Here is a 12,231-nt window from a genome sequence, read left to right as displayed (position 1 = left end):
CAGTATGTGTTTCCAACCCCGCAGCAAGAGAGCCTGGATCTGTAACCCAAGCTGTAGAGACTCATGTTCAGCTCCAGTTCAATCCCCAGTGTCAACCAAGATGGTAGCCATAATGTGGTGACCACAGGAAGCACAGGCCATCTTAATCAGTCTGAGACCAAGGGTGAACCACATAGCCGCGTCTGGGTCCAGCAGCCTTGGCAGAGAATACCCCTCTCTATTCGTTACATCAGAGTCCTGTCTCTCTTCAACCGTGACAGATACAGTACACATGCGTGAATTTCCCTGTTGTCAAACCAGTTTATTTTACTTGTACATACAGATACAGTGGTGAATATTTTAATACCCACCTGCCCTCAGAACGGTGAGACAAACACTGTCAAAGGAGCTCCACGCAGAACAGAGGAAAGGCTTTGAAAGAGGAGAGGACGTTGTACATTTATATAACATAGAATCTAATTTAGATTCTAAAGGCTTTTTACATTAAATAACAGCACGACTCCTGCACCCTCTCCCAATGCACCTGAAAACAACAACAAACAAAACAAAATAAAGGAGGCTGGAGATGTTTCCAGGGAAAAGATTCACAATTCTGTTTCCATGGAAGCGACAGCACATCCCAAGTGGCAAGAAGAATCGACAGAGCGCAGCTATGAAAGTTAAAGTGCCATCTTCCTCTTTCCACCAAAGAGCAGAGCAGGGGATGGGGGTGGGGATAAATGCTTTTTAAAAAGAATAAGGGGAATTAAAAGGAAGGATGGTCTAGTGGTTAAGGCACTGGATAGGTTATCTGGGTTCCATTCTTGGCTTGGCCACCGACTTCCTGTGTCACCATGGGCAAGTCACTTAAGACCTGATCCCATTCTTGTTGCTATCAGTGGGAGTCATTCCATTGACTTCAATGGGCATTGGACCGGGGGCTAAACCAGTCTGTGTCCATGTGTAATAACACTAAAATATCTCCTTTCCTTGGCCATTTCCTCTTGTTTTTTAGATTGAGCTCTTCAAGGCAGGGGGTGTCTTACTATGTGCATACAGCTCCTAGCATATTAGAGCCATCATCTTGGTTGGGACCTCTATGTCCTACTGTAATACAGATAATAAATTATCCAAAAATCACAAAACTCTGCATATGCAAGGTGATTTAACTGCCTAGATGTGTTGCTTCCAGAAATTACATCTGGGGAAATGAGCTGCAGTTCCTGCCAGTCGTCATTCAGCTGCCTCAGCAGCCTTTTGGGCAGCACCATAATCTTTAGGTGGTACCAAATAAGTGTATAAATGGTGGCACTGCATGCCCAGTGGGCAGACTAGAATATCTGCCTTTGTCTTCTTACTGCCATAGAATATCAGGGTTAGAAGGGACCTCAGGAGGTCATCTAGTCCAACCCCCTGCTCAAAGCAGGACCAATCCCCAGACAGATTTTTACCCCAGTTCCCTAAGTGGCCCCCTCAAGGATTGAACTCACAAGCCTGGGTTTAGCAGGCCAATGCTCAAACCACTGAGCTAGCTATCTCTTCCCCCCCTTCCCCACGGGTAGGAGAGAGACTGTCCATGTTTTTTTTTCCCTTGTTCATTTTGCCCAGAGCTGCCATGAAATTTTATCTTGCTTAAATTTTTTTTTTTCAGAATCAGATGATGTTTGAAAACGTGTAGGATTCAGGGTTTTGCTTGAAAGTCAGTAGGACTAGTTATTGTAAAAATAGGACTTAGGAGCCTAAGTCTTTTAGGCCCTTTTGAAAATGTTACCCTATCTCTGACTATAGCATCCCCTGAGCCATCAACATGCTTTGTGACCTGTGGACAATACCTGTGCAACAAAATCTGTCACCTTGATGGAAGGCATTCCTGCTACCCCTGCAGACTCTGCATTAGTCAACTGAAGAAATTCAGCTGTTTTCTACCTTTTTTGGTGAGCAACTTGTGCAATAGATTGTGGTAAAATATTTGAATTTAGGGCACTTCTGGTGTGAATTTGAAGTTGATCCTGTAGTTGAGATTTTGTTGCATGTGTTGAAATGTGCTAATTTTCAAGCAAAGCAATTAGTCTGTGGAACTGATTGTCACCCGGTATTATTGAGACCAAGAGCTTTGCAGGATTTAAAAAAAAGACGGAGCATTTATGTGTATAAGGACAACATCCAGAGTTGCAATCGGCAAAAATATGAAAAGAAACGCCTAACGTTTGGAAAGATTATAAAATTGCATGCTTCTCAGTATAAGCCAAACATAAACTAATGGAGGCTATGCAGAAACTTTGCATGTGGGCAGGTTATTCCATAATGTCCCATATCAGGGTTTATTGTACATTAAGAGGCTTAAAATGTACTGGTTAATGCTGGTCAGAAAATTCCAATTGTTTTTTGCCGGACACTTTGGGAAGGGGGACGACAAATCTTTTTGTTGAAGTTTTCTGTGAATCTTTTCCAATTTACAAAATTGAAACTCAAAATATATGTTTGATTTTTCCATTGGGGGGAAAAATCAGAATTTTGAGGTGAAAAGCCATTTAAAATTTTGTTGACCGTTTTTGACCAGCTTATCGCTTTACAGACCAAATGTAATGAGTTGGGGCCTGATCCAAATCTGGTTGAAAAGGATGGAACACTGACTTGCACGATCCCTGCCTCTTTCTGGTTTTAGAGGCAAGACAATGAGGAAGGATGACAAACAATGGAGTAAGGGACAAGGGAAGGGGAAAGGGTTGCTGTAACAAGACCATATGGTAACTTAGTTATGGTATAGGCACATCTTGATGGTTCCATTGCTGTTTCTCCCTGAAGCAGCTAATACTGGCCACTGTCAGAGAGGGGATACTGGATTGAATAGACCAGTGGTTTGGCCTGTTCCAAGTTTTCATTGTGAAAAGTGAGAAAAATAAAATGAATAATTCATTGCTCATAGAAAAATGAGATTTTTCATTGTTGTTTTAAACCCTTGATATTTGTCTTTATTAATGTACTTGAACTGGAAAACAGAATTCAAATTCTACTGATGCTTATCCCTATTAACACTAGCCCTAACACAATCAAGTATTGTAGGTCTTACGTGTAACAATTTCCACCTATCTCGCCTTTCAGTTCTACCATTTTTTTTAACTTGCAAAGAAGCAAAAGGGTCACAAAATTTTGCCGGTGTGAAAATATCACATTTTAGAAGCACAAAAAGAAGCCAAAGCAAAATTCCATCCACTGTCACCCCTCCTCCCCTCAAAATAGGTTTTTTGCCAACTCTTCAGTTGCTTGCAGTTTAAACTTGAAATTTTAACTCCCCTCATACATACCCCTAATAAAGCTATTTAACCACTGGAATAAACTACCAAGGCAAGTAGTAGATTCTCCATCTCTCAGCTGAATGCTTTAGCTCCATCAAGACTGGATGCTTTTTGGAAAATATGCTTTAGCCAAAAACAAGTTATTGGGCTCAATGTATGGGAAAGTGGGTGAAATTTTCTGGCCTGTGTTATGCAGAAGGGCAGACCAGATGATGTAATGTTTCCTTCTGGCCTCTCATCTATCACCATCACCATCATCATCATGTTCCTATTATGCCTCTGGCATTTAGGGCAGTGACAAAGCTCCTCCACTCCTGTCTCGTTCTGGCAAGTCTTTCAATGGTTCCCCAGCTGTGCCCCAGATTTTTCAGCTCGGCTTCCACAGCTCTTCGCCATCTTGTTTTCGAGTGGCCTCGTTTTCGCTTGCCTTCAGGTGTCCATCTTATTGCTACTCTGGGGATGGAATCAGTTTCCATCGAAAGCACATGACCGATCCATATCTGACACCTCCTGGCAGTGATGGTGCTCAGATCCTCTTGGCTGCACTGTGTCAGTAGAGCTTGGTTTGAGATTGTCCTGGGGCAAAAGATACGGAGGATTTTTCTGAGGCAGGTTGTATGGAATGAAGACAGTTTGAACATGTCATACTCTCTCATTCCCCAGCATTCTGCACTATAAAGTAGTGTTGAAAGTGCGCAGCTCTGATAAATCTTGAGTTTGGTTTTGGTGTTGTATTTTGATGATTTCCTGACTATATTTAAGCTCCTGAAGGTGTTCCTGGCTTTATTGATTTTGTTCCGGATGTCCTGGCTTGTTCCACCATCCTGGCAGATGGTGCTGCCCAAGTATGTGAATGTTTCTACATTGGTGAGAACATAATCCTCTATCCTTACTGGTGATGGTGAAGCAATATTAAAGGTCATGATATCTGTCTTATTGCGGTTGATTTTTCAGTTCAATTTGCTGACTGAATGCGTTGAGTCGAATTTTTTCTTGAATATGGTGTTGGGTATGTGATAGGAGCGTGACATTATCTGCAAAATTCCGGTCTTCAAGGGATGAGAAGAGTGTCCATTTAATGCCTCTTGCCATGTCTTCTGTTGTACGCCGCATTACAGTCGATGGCAATGTTGAAGAGGATTGCAGACATGACACACCCCTGACGTACTCCTGTTTTGATCACAGTGAGCTCAGTTTTTAAGTCAACACTGCATGTCAAGTTGAAATAGCAGCTTTTGATGACATTGATTATGAAATCTATGAAAGGACCAAATTCTGTAAGTAGCTCCATGTGGGGCAAACCTGTGCCCACATAGACCCATTGAAATCAGTGGGGCTGCAAGGAACTCCTGGCAGGATCAAGGTTTAAAACATTCTATAAAGCATTCATGCTCGCAACTTGTTACTTTTAACTAGCAGAGCTGTTCTGCCATGGTCCCTGTTGAGAGAGCTTTGACTACTGCCATGCAGACATAATCAGGGTGCAAAGAATGAGCTGGTCATATGCAACAAGCAGGGCAAACAGGCATGGTGAAGGGTTGGAATTAAAGGGGGGAATTAAAATTTGCTTCTGGCAATTCATTATATTATGTAAGTGCTTTCTTTCCCCCCCTCAAGCATTACAGAGAGCTCCAGTGTTTCCTTATGAATGCTGGAGGAGAAAGTCCAATTGGGCTAATTTTTTATACATACTGTACGAGCATTCAGCTGTCTGCTTTGCAAAAGGAAAAGACATGTTATTACTACTTAGAAGAAATGTTTTTAATTGCATACTATTGATTTCCCTGCCCCTCCCCCGCCCCCCCTTGCTGGAGCACATGTTCTGTTGTTGATGGATATAGCTGAATACAGGACTGGCGTATGTGCATAGACTGGCACCGAAATAACAAAATGTGTGAATTCGCTTATTTTGGTGCAAGATATGTGTAGATCAGCCCACATGGAACCTTACTTTTTCTTTTGCTGAATTTAGTGAAATAGATACAATTGATCTGTCTTTCTTTTTTTTTTCCCTACACTGTGTATATTTCACTTTCTGTCCGTCCCTCTTTTTCAATGGATTCAATGAAATATACACAATGTACACAAGTATTCATTTCCCCACCCTCCTACCACCACCCCGTTATTACATTAATATTAGCACCCAATACAGCTCAGTCATCAGTCCATATAAAATGATATCATGTCTGCATTTGTGGCTGCTGTAATTTACCTGTTAAATTCCCCCTCCTCTTTCAATACTGGAGTGGCTTTTAAAGCTTTTCTCCTTTTTTTTGAGTGGTGGGGGGTGTTAATAGTCACATATATTTTACTTTGCTTCCCGTTGCAAAATAAAACAAGCTGTAGAACCCTCCACTCCCCTTCGCACACCCTGGGGAAAGAAAGTAATTTTGTGAAGGGCTGGATATAAGCAGGTAAAGGCAGAACCATGGAGTATAACCCTTCCTTTATCGTTACCTTTATGTGTTATGATAATATGCAGTTCAGAGCCGATAAAAGACATATGCATGCATGTTGATAAAGGGCCAGGGAGTTCTAAAATTGTTTTCACATTTCTGTGTAAAGCAATTACTGATTTTTCTCTGCCTCATAACCTGAAAAATGGAGCAGACATACAGGAAGTCTAACTTTTTATTTCTCTCAAGTAGACTTGTAAAGCATGCAGCTCTGGTATACAGTGCGACAAGAGTCAAATGAAAACTGGATTTTTTTTATTGCATTACTTGTAGCCCCTTCATTCAGGCAAATACCTTCATGGCAGGAGGGGGTGGGTGAAGGAATAGCAGGTTTCAAAAAGCCTGCACTACATTCATTCGCCTTCCTGGCGATCAGCAGATTGTTCCGGTGTATGTGTGTTTCTCCATATCACCACTGTCCCATGCTGTCACATTCAGGCCTTGAGAAATGAAACTTTAAAATGAAATGATTTTTTTTGTTGCAATTACTACTTGGGAAGCTGTTTAATACAACGAGAGGCGAGGTGGGTGGGGTAATTTATTGGACCAACTTCTGTTGGAGAGAGAGGCAGGCTTTCCTGCTACACAGAGCTCTTCCTCAGGTCTGAGAAAGGTACTCAGGGCTTGTCTACGCTACCGGCCGGATCAGCAGGCAGTGATCGATCCATCAGGGGTTGATTTATCGCGTCTCCCGTCGACTCCAGTACTCTACCAGAATGAGGAGCGCAAGCGGAGTCAATGGGAGAGTGTCAGTTGTTGACTTACCACAGTGAAGACACTGCAGTAAGTAGATCTAAGTACGTCGACTTCAGCTATGCTATTCACGTAGCTGAAGTCGCGTACCTTAGATCGGCCCTGCACGGTAGTGTAGACAAGCCCTAAGAGTGAGTGTCAAAGCTAAATACAAGGTTGAACAGATAGTTTAGCATAAGTAGTTAGCACATATTCCAAGGGACAATTCAAGGTGAAGTGGCCAGTTAATACTCCTGTAGTCATAGTACAAAACAGCAGGTTAGTGCGTTACAGATTGTTGAAATAAGCTATACATCCAGCATCCTTATTAAAACCATGATTTTTAGTGTCTAGCAAAGTTATGTATTTAAGCTCCCAGTCTTGTCTTTTGAAACATCAAATAAATCACTATTTTGAGCCTACTTGTTCTTTTATGAAGTGTAATTAATTCATTTTCAGAATTTGCCTTCCATCTCAATGCTCATTTTACAAAGGTGCTAAGCCCTTCCCATCAGGACAGAATTTAAACAGATTTGTTCCTGCATCCTTAATTTCAGAGTTGATTGAATCCGTGCTCATTAAGGTGGGGGCAGTCCAGTGATGGTGCAAAGAAGGGCTGGCCTGCTGCTTAATACACTGGACTGGGAGATTTGTGTTCCATTTCTGGCTCTGCCACAGAGTCCCTGTGTGAGTTTGGGCAAGTCACTTCATCTCTCCGTGCCTCAGTGCCCCATCAGTAAAATGTGGGTAATCATACTACTTTTCTCTCACCCTTTGTTTGGTGTGTTTACACTGTAAGCTCTTTGGAGTAGGGACTGGTTCTTGCCATATCGAGCACCAGGCCCACCGACAGAAAATCTGGGCCCCAGGGCAGAACAATCAATGGGCCCCACTGGAGCCCAGTGAGCTTCTGGGTGCACTCTTCTGGCACGGCCGTAGCTTAAACATGCCCACCCGATGGTCTTCGTCACCGCCGGTACCATCCCGTGCATGCTTAGGAACATAGGCGCCGACTTCCAGATTTCCCAGGGAGCGTTCGACCCCCCCCTGCTCTGTCCTATGTCCCTTCCCCCAATGCCCCATCCCTGTCCCACCTTTTCCCACCCCAGTTCCTCCCCCTCCCTCCGAGGGCACCCCATATACAACTGGTGTCTCCCATAATGGGGGAGCACGATCTAAAGGACAGGTCACATGTCTGTTCCCCCTCTGTGCCCAGCCCAGGACCACTGCGCTTTTCCTGCCCTGTTACCTGCGGGGGGAGGGGGGGGCGCTTTGTTCTGCTGCTCTCCCTGGTGGGCAGGAGCCCAGGCGACGAGCAGGAGGGAGCTGCTTTTAACCCTTCAACCAAGTATGCCTTGTCCCCAGCTCTCACATGCTTCATCCTTGGCTTTGTGATCTTCAGGGCAGAGGATGTGCCTTATTTACGCTTGTAAAGTGCTGAGTCTTCCATTGTGCACAGGAGTCTGCCTGCATGGTGCTCCTTGCACGATCAAAGCCTAAGACATCTCTCTACTTATCCCAGAAGCTAGATGTACTTTACCCTAAAGCACTTCAGTAAGACCCTCTAGCTCTATGGTGTCTCAATAAAAGACATTAAAATACTATGGTGAGGCAAATGTGTTGAAATACTGTATTACTATTTCATTTTCCTTACCTTCTGTATGCTGGTGATGCTGGCTTAGTTTCAATATGTGTTTAGATATTCTGGATTGTGCATAGTTCCATTACTACAAAAAAGCATAATCTAGAGGTTTAGGGTTTTTTTAGCTGATAGTAGCTTTCTTTGGCCTGGAGATATATGGTAGTTCCAAACAGAGAGGCTATGTTGGCAGGGACAGTTACAGCTGTTTGTAGTATTCCTACTGACCTAGCAATTATCTAATGGTGGGCCCAAGCAACTGAAAAAGCTCAAGGCTGTAGAAACAAAGGGAGGAGGGGATTGTTAATAATAGTAACTTAGGGTGAAAAATTATTTATACAGCAAAACAAATTTTACTCAGCACTTTGCAAACATAAATAAGACTCATCCCTTCCCCTGGAGAGCTTACGGTTTAATGATGTGTAGTTTTCAGATCGCACTTTTCATCCGCAGATCTCGGAGCACTTTACAAAGGAAGGTATGTATCATTATCCCCATTTTACAGACCAACGGCTCAGAGAGATGAATCAATTATTTAAGATCATACAGCAGGTCAGTGGCAGAGCCAGAACCCAAGCCTCAGGGCTCTCTCTAGGTGCCCTGTGCACTGGACAATGCTGCCTCCTTTTATTAAAAGGGAAGACACAGGGCGGCCATTAAAGGACGAAGGAAAAAGGCTAGTTTATTGGTGAGGAGAGAGAAGGAAGGAAGAAATCCTGAAAAGTGGGTTTTAAGAAGGGGTTTAGGACAAGTAAGAGGTGGAGAAAAGAGCAGTCTTGTTGGACAGGAAGTGGGAGATGGTTCCAAGCAGGGGGACACTGAGAAAAGGTACAAAGGTTGGTAAGGCGAGAGGACCGGGAAGATTATAGGGAGTGGTAGGAAGAAATGAAAACAGATCTGTAGATGAGGATAAGATCATACAGGGCCTTGACTGAGATGTTGGCATAGTGTGAATCTAATATGGTAAGAGAAAGGGAGCAAAGGAGGGGACTTGGTTGAGTGGCAGGAGATGAGGGTGATTTATGCAGGTGTGCTGTGGCTAGAATGGAACCGGCTGTTTTCTAAAGGAGGAAAATGATTTTAAGGCCAGATTTTCAAAAGTGCTCAGTACCCATAAATAGGGGCCAGCTTTTTCAAAAGCTCAGATCCCAGTTAGGTCCCTAAATGAAGGGGCAGGATTTCTGAATGAACTTAATGAGCCAAAGGCTCCTTAGTGGGAGCTGCTGGGTACGGAGGCCTCTTGAAAATATCGCCCGCTCCATTCAAGTGCCTAAATGACAGCTGGCCTTAAAATTCTACTCCATTCTGCTCTCTTCAGGTTCTTGTACTATATCCATCCCCATGTCATCTGAGCATCTGGCTTGACATCAGGCACCTCACATAGGATATCTCCCATAGCTCTAAATGGTTATTGTTGGCCCTAGTACCTTTGTTTTTTGTTTTGCTTTCTCTGTCATTGGAAAAGCCTTGTGAACTTGCACTGGCAAAATACTAAGGGAGTCTGAGCTGAAGAACTGGAAACAACACAGGTAAATAGGACAAGGTCCTGAATCTTCTGAGAACAGCTCTGAGTATTAAGTCTCCATTCATCCCTAAAACAGTCTCCAAAATGTAGGCCAGTGTTTAACATAATTTGCGCTTTATATGTATTTCCAACCTTTCAATTCTGGGTGGAGGGAAGGTGTGGCATCGTTTTTAGAAAGATGACATTCAATACATGGCGGTGGAGGAAAGGTTGATCTAAGTCACCTTTGCAAATGGGACGACTACGTCTTATTTATTTGATATTTGTGTTGCGTTAGCACCTAGGAGTTGCAGACATAGATCAGGACCATATTGTGCTAAGAGCTGTACAAACACAGAATAAAAAGATGGTCCCTGCCCCCGAAGTGTTTACAATCTGAGTATAAGACAAGACAACAGATAGATACAGACCGATGGGGAGTACAATGAGTCAATATTCTCCAAAAAGACAAGTAAGACACTGGTTGAGGAGAAAAGGGTATAACTCACAAGCACAGTGAACAATATAATGGTGGCAAATGTCAAGTTAGTGCCGCGATTATTTTTTAGTCAGTCTCCAAAGTTAATTAAAGCAGCAAAGAGTCCTGTGGCACCTTATAGACTAACAGACGTATTGGAGCACCCACGAAAGCTCATGCTCCAATACGTCTGTTAATCTATAAGGTGCCACAGGACTCTTTGCTGCTTTTACAGATCCAGACTAACACGGCTACCCCTCTGATACTTGACAAAGTTAGTTAGGAGCTTTGGCAAATGTTAGCCTTGCATTTCTTTGTAAATTGCCTGACATGCCATCATTACTACTAGTAATGCTAATAATTCTGTCTCTGGGTATTTGTAATATGCCCGTCCAGATGACAACATGTCTTGGTTTCCAAATTAATGTAACTGAATAAAAATGTCCCACTCAGTCCAGAGGAATGTTTGATTTCATTCCAGGCATAAAGTAACAAATTACTTTTATTGGCAGCGTCACCAGAAACAGGCCTCAGTCGCTTTGCCATGTCACTTTCAAGTGCCTTGTTGATATTTTTATGGATTTTTATTATATAGCTTGTTATGCAGCTTAGAGCAACCATGCCGTGTTCTGGGGGAGCAGCAGGCAGGGGAGGATGAGCTATAATAAGAATTGTTACACTCGTGGTTTTAATATCTTTTACTTCAAAGCAAGGAGTTGATTTGATCTTTCATCATCTCAGCTGTTGTTTACCAGCTTCCTACAGATGCTGTTTGAACTAACAAACCTCACATTTCCTGGTTTGAGTGAGTAATTCCCTTGGCACTTGCAATCCATTCACTTGGAAGCTTAGTCGTCCTGATTGAATGATGCCACTAACAAGAAGGGGATAAACCATTTAAACGTGCAGTATCACCTTTCAATCAAATAATAACTGGCTAAATTAGCTTGGTTTAGCTTCTCAGCCCTACTGTTTGTTTACTGCTCAGAGGGGAAACGGCCAACAAGAACAGGTCTGGGTTTTGGCTCCGTTTGCTCCAAGTCTCAGATGTGTTTCTGATACCAGGGCTTCTCTTTGGTGCTGATTTGTGAATAGCATTTTTGTTGACTAGCAGAGTCTTCTAAATCAGTGGAACTCTAAAAATTACAGAGGAGGAAAGAGCTGCTAGGTCACCTATTCCGAATAGAACTGAATACGTTTTTTCTGCACCTATCGCTGTAGGGTGGAAGCTCTTTAAGTGGGGTTATTAGCATCAGCCATGTATGGTTCTTTTTTTTTTCTTCCTACTCCTAGCTCCTCATCAAGGAGAAGATAGAATATGTATGCATTTAAAACTGAAAGGCCCCAACAAAGATGTGGGTCTTGTTGCTGTGGGTACTGTACAGGCGTATAGTGAGAGACAATCCCGGCCCCACAGAGAGGACAGTCCAAACAGACAAAGGTTAGGAGGAGAAATAGAGGCAGAAAGTGACTTCCCAATCTCACGAAGCAAGTCAGTGGCAGACTGGGGGAATCGAACTCACATCTCCAAGTCTATTTCCCTATCCAGTGGACCACATTGGTTCTCTTTTCTTTTCTTAAACATATGATTTTTTTGGTGTGGCTGTTTATTAGTGAAGGTGGTTTGAAGAAATGCACCTTGAACTTGGAATGGAAGGCGGTGAGGTTTGTGGTAGATCTTACATCCTGCAGGAGAAAATTCCACAGTCTTCGACTGGCCCCCTCAAAAGCTCAGTCTCCTGCACAAACCCACTTTATCCTGGTTGTAGACCATTCCACTACACCAAAGGAGCAGAATGGCTGACTGTGGCCCTTCTCTTTGCCTAAAGTTTCATCTTTAAGTATCCCGGGTCCAGATCATTAAGGGCATTGAAGATGAGGATCAAGAACTTGAATTTGACATGATATTCTATGGGAAAGTATCTGATCCTCCTACAGGGCCATAGTTCCCATTAACTGCAGATTGTACTGGTTGCACAGAGCACACTATTGCAATCTCTGTGATAACTGTCTCCCTGGTCCCACTTGACTATATACATGGAAAATTATAGACTGCAAAACCATTTACCCGTGGCCAGCTGGAACTGCCCCTCCCTGGGTACAAGGAGGCTGCAATCAATACCTCATGTTCTTAAATTCTCGTCTCC

At 43.1% G+C, this 12,231-nt stretch overlaps 1 long non-coding RNA gene across 1 annotated transcript in view; it reads left to right on the top strand.

The window, feature by feature from the left end:
• Nucleotides 1-1,858: 1,858 nt before the first annotated feature.
• Nucleotides 1,859-12,231, top strand: part of LOC120396951 — a 49,794-nt gene continuing 39,421 nt past the window's right edge. Inside the window, exon 1 of the long non-coding RNA XR_005593555.1 lies at nt 1,859-1,913. This is a non-coding gene — a long non-coding RNA (uncharacterized LOC120396951). The remainder of the gene's footprint in view (nt 1,914-12,231) is intronic.

The sequence above is a fragment of the Mauremys reevesii genome, linkage group 2, assembly GCF_016161935.1.
Source record: "Mauremys reevesii isolate NIE-2019 linkage group 2, ASM1616193v1, whole genome shotgun sequence".
Classification (NCBI taxonomy): Eukaryota; Metazoa; Chordata; order Testudines; family Geoemydidae; genus Mauremys; species Mauremys reevesii.
The sequence above is the reverse complement of the archived record's forward strand: the minus strand, read 5'-3'. Positions and strand labels throughout refer to the sequence as shown.